This window comes from Macrobrachium nipponense, chromosome 4 (assembly GCF_015104395.2).
Source record: "Macrobrachium nipponense isolate FS-2020 chromosome 4, ASM1510439v2, whole genome shotgun sequence".
Taxonomy (NCBI): domain Eukaryota; kingdom Metazoa; phylum Arthropoda; class Malacostraca; order Decapoda; family Palaemonidae; genus Macrobrachium; species Macrobrachium nipponense.
This window is the reverse complement of record NC_061100.1, coordinates 82,085,176-82,089,918: the sequence shown is the minus strand read 5'-3', so window position 1 is coordinate 82,089,918 and position 4,743 is coordinate 82,085,176.

The following is a 4,743-nucleotide window of genomic DNA, read 5'->3' as shown; positions in this document are numbered from 1 at the left end:
TTTGAAAAAAAAAAAAAATAAATAAATAAATAAATAAATAAATAAATAAAGTATAAAAAAGTAAAAAAAAAATGTAAAAATAAAAAAAAGACAAAAAAAAAATTTTAATTATTAGTTTTTTGTAAAGTTAAGTGTTGCAGTTTTGTTAATGTGCATGTTTTCCTGACATTTTTCTATGTATTTCGTAAAGTTATGTGTACATACTATAATAAGTTTTCTGCTGTTTGTCCTCCTCCTCTGTCGCTACTTTCAGAGATAGCCTCACCTGAAAGGTAAGCTTCCCCATTTTACTACATAAGAACGTATGTACGTACAGTATTTCTTGTATACCATGTACATTAATACACTTTATTTACAGGTGCATACATATTAGTACTACCAGTGGCAGCTCGTCAATAGGGACTGTGAGACTGCAGCCCCCCCTATCAGACGCCAGCCACACATAACATCATAACACGAACAAACACATGGACATGCATGTGAAGAAACTCATCACTGCGTCAGAGTGCTGAACTTAACATTACACACAGTGATACAAACGCACTAGAACCATGCAAAAGGGATTTTGACGAAGGAAAAATCTATTTCTGGGTGATTGGCTCGTGTCGCCCTATGAAAGTATCCTTAATATCATTCTTTCTAGGTAAAATTAGCCTAAAATTACCAGAGAAAAACAAAATTAAGAAAATGTCAGTAAAACATGGACCTCGCTCACTCTTAAAAGAAGTGTCGGTATGATATAGGGGCGAGTGTGGAACACTACCACGAGACAAACACCAATTAGAACTTCCCTATCAGAATCCCCCCAAGAGAGAGCCGATACCAACGGGCGATGCAGCCTCTACTACTACTACTAGAGGACGCCACGGACAGCAGCGCCCCTAGCGGTCATCCTTAATTTTTAGCACCAGCGACAAGTCGCCATTTTCTTGTGCTTGTGCTTTTCTTGCGATTTATCCGCATCTTCATCATGGAACGCTCTGCAATTGCCACGGCTAAGTTAAGTAACTCATAAGTAACATTTTACCGTATTTTTGTCTTCCGGGTACCAGTATTTTCCTTTTTATAGGTCATATACGGTTCCCCGGTTGTCTCGTGGCGGCCATGCCGCCTCGTAAGAATTCCCGGTCCTCCATACTGGGACTTCTTATGCTTATGGGCTTACTTTATCACATTCATTGTTTACATCGAGTTTTAGCTAGTTCAGCCCTCCTACCATTCTCTTAGCTTGGTATTTAGGGCTATTAAACTTGTTTTTTCGGTTTTCCCAAGCCCACGCATCCCGGCTCTTGCTCTACATCGGCTATCGCTGGCTCCGAGTAGGCTCCTGTTTCTCGGAAACAGTCTGCCTCCTCCTGGGCTTCTTTCTCTTTTACTAAAAGGTGTCTCTTCCTCCTTTCGAGTATTTTTATTATTTAGGGTGTTAGGCTAGCCTAGGTGCTTGTTCCACATATTGGTACAGCTTGGTTCACGTGGCCCTACCACGGTTGTGTTGCTCGCGGCCTAGGCCACTTGCGTCACGTGTCCTATAGCACCTTACCCTGGCCCTTCCCTCCCTCTCTGATGTAGGGAGGGGCTGGGGGACCCCTTGGTTGTTATAACAACCTCATCGCCTCTCTCACACTCTCGGAGGTGACCGGGGGGTCCCCCCAGCATGGGGGTTATAGGGCGACCACTATGAGTATCAGGGTCTCCATGCGGGTAGTTGGTGAGGCGGGGAGGAGTAGGCCATCCCTCCCCCCTTTTCTCGCTCCCCCCGCCGTGTTTCGCCGGGACCTTCCTCCCCCCCCTCCCCATTGCTCAGCCACCTCCCTCCAGATACGTAAGGAGCCTTCCGTCGCAGCCGGGCCCCTTTGGTTATAGGATATTGGCTCCGCTAGCGGGCAGGGTGGGCGCTATGAGTGGTCGGTTGCTTGCCTACTATATCCTTATATCTCTCCCCCGCTACCGGAAGGGAGCTTACCCTTACCTACGCACTCTTCTAGTAGACGGGTGGAGAGAAGTTGTTTTAATTTTGTTATTTTAAGGATATATACCCTAATTATAAGATATTTTACAATGATTGTGTGTTATTATAATATTTTTTATCAACCATCCCCGCCATTGTCCGTCGTGGTTTCCATTACCACCACTCCTAGTTGGTTGATTCTTGTGCCTCCGCCATTGGCGGAGCCATAGCCTATCTTCCAACCTGGTTACCACACGTATTTTAGCGGGGCTCTGGTTTTATCTAACTTTATCGCTCCGGCACCAACGGAGCATATGTTAGGCTGTAAGTGTTTACTCTGTACTCATGTACTTTTTCACTTACAGGCTACCAACTGCCAGGTCCCAGCCTGTAATGCGACGCTCTACGACCCCTGTGGACATGACGAGTGCAGGTCTCACGCCCCGTGTGCCACGTCGTACAATGAGACGATCGTCTGGCACCCCGAAGCCTGCGCTATATGCTACGACCTGGTCGGTCAGCTGGGAGATGGGGTATGTCCATTATAGGCTTACTTATGATTTTACTAACAACTTCTAGTCGTAAGTTTGTTAACCCTGTCCACAATTGGTAGCTAATCTCACCTTTCTTTCAGCTAGCGGTGTGAGGGAAGTCGCCCTCTGCCACCCATGAAAGCGTGGGTTGGGCGGCTTTGGGAAAAACGCCGCCAAGGGCCAGCCCTACATCTTAGATAGGAAGCTGGCCATCCAGATCTTCCCCGCGGGCAAGTCGACGGGCTACGTCGACCCCTTGTCCGCTGCCCCATTGATAGCCTCCATCCAGCAAGACCTCCAGCAATCGTTTGGGGTCGTAGCATCCCAGGAGTCGGTTCCGGACGTCGCTGCCCTGGACCTGAACCTTGAGCCAATGGCGGTAGTTAGCGAGGATTTGTTGGTTGAGGTAGGTTTGTCGGGCGCCCAAGGTCTTTCCTTGGGCGCTCCTGGATCTTCTCCTGTCCCTTCTTCTTCCGCCTCTTTCCAAGGCTTTGCGGGATCCGAGATCCCATAGCCGCCCTCGCCGCTCTCTCTGTACCTCCTAAGGAGAAGGGAAAGAGAGAACCGAAGACCTTGTCTAAGTCGACTTCTAGGTAAGTCGTCGTTCGTCTTCTTCGGGCCAGGAAAGTCGTCGACTTCATACGCCGATGCGGTGAAGGCTAAGCCGAGCTCTTGCCCAGTCGAAGAGCTCCAGAAGCAAGGCTTCGAAGGAGAAGGCTCGCGCTACCACCGAGTCACTGCCTTCTCCCGCCTCCGCTGCCTCCTCTCCGGCTATGCCGGCAGGGGTGGCAAGCACCAGCACCTGCGTTCCCTCTGCTGTCTCACCAGGGATGATGGAACAGGTAGGGGTGCTGGTAGGTTCCCAAATTTCAGCATTGGGAACACGTTTTGAGCAGATGTTCGCGCAATTATCGAACAGTCTGTCTCAAACTGGACAGTCTATCCAGGACCTCTCTAATAGAATGAGAGAGAATGAGGACCGAGTGGCTGGGCTAACTCAGGCTCCTCCCCCAGTCTCCCCTGCATCTAGCACGGGGATTCTCCAACTTCCGCCTTACGACTCCTTGCCAGCTTTCTCTATGGAGAATCCATGGAGAGTAGCGGCCTACGCTCCTTTGGAAGGACGGGATGATTTCGATCCCGGAGTTTGGTACTCGAAGGATTGAGGACTTCGAGTTCTACCCTCCGGGTCTGACGCAGCCTTTCATGGGGTATGCTAGGCTGACGCCAACGGCTCTCACGAGAGAGGACAAGATCTCGAAGGAGTCAGTTCTCTACAGTAGAGATCACGCCCAGCGAGAATGGGTTCACTGCCTTGAGGACTGGGAGTGTACTAACACTAAACTCCAGGCCTACAAGAGTCCACACAGTGATACAAACGCACTAGAACCATGCAAATTACATTAAACACAACATAATTATACGAATGCAGGGAGAAAAGGGGAGGGCTTCCCGCGGCGGAAAGGAGAGCGTGGACTTCCGGCGACGCAGTCTTGTCTCAGCTGTTGTTGTGAATGGCTGAGTGTTCTTGCATCGCTCTTATTTTCGATAGTGTTTTTCAATTTGCCAGGGATGATTTTAAAATATTATTGGAGTGTAACAATTAGGTTTTTGAATAAATTTTCTTTTTATGTCTGTTCGTTTCCTTTCACACTATATTAAAACAAAGGCTAAATGTTTTCTGGAGCAGCACCTCCACAAATTTTAGCTACGAGCCGCCACTGAGTACTACTAGTACATATTAAGTTAGGTATTGAATGGTCCAAATTGTTGTTGTATTTCATTGTTTATAGGTCAATTTAGCTTTATTATGAAATTTACTGGGGTGTTTTTGGAGGGCTTGGAACGGATTAGCCATTTTACATGTAAAATCCGGTTCGTTTAATTTTCCTTCGTGGCATTTGTCTTTATATATATAATATATATATATATATATATATATATATATATATATATATATATATAATATATATATACTATAATATATATATATCTATATATATATTATATTATAATATATAATATTTTTATATTATATATATATATTAATATATTAAATTATATATATAATATATATCTATATATATATATATATATATTATATATATAATATATATATATATATATATAAATCATAGTGCAGGGCTGGGGTGTATGATTTTATTTTGGGGAAATTGAGGAAGACTGGCTCTACTCAAAAATACCTTTTGGAAATGACAAAACTGACTAGGTGTGGCCCGCAACTAAGATCAGAAAGTAGAA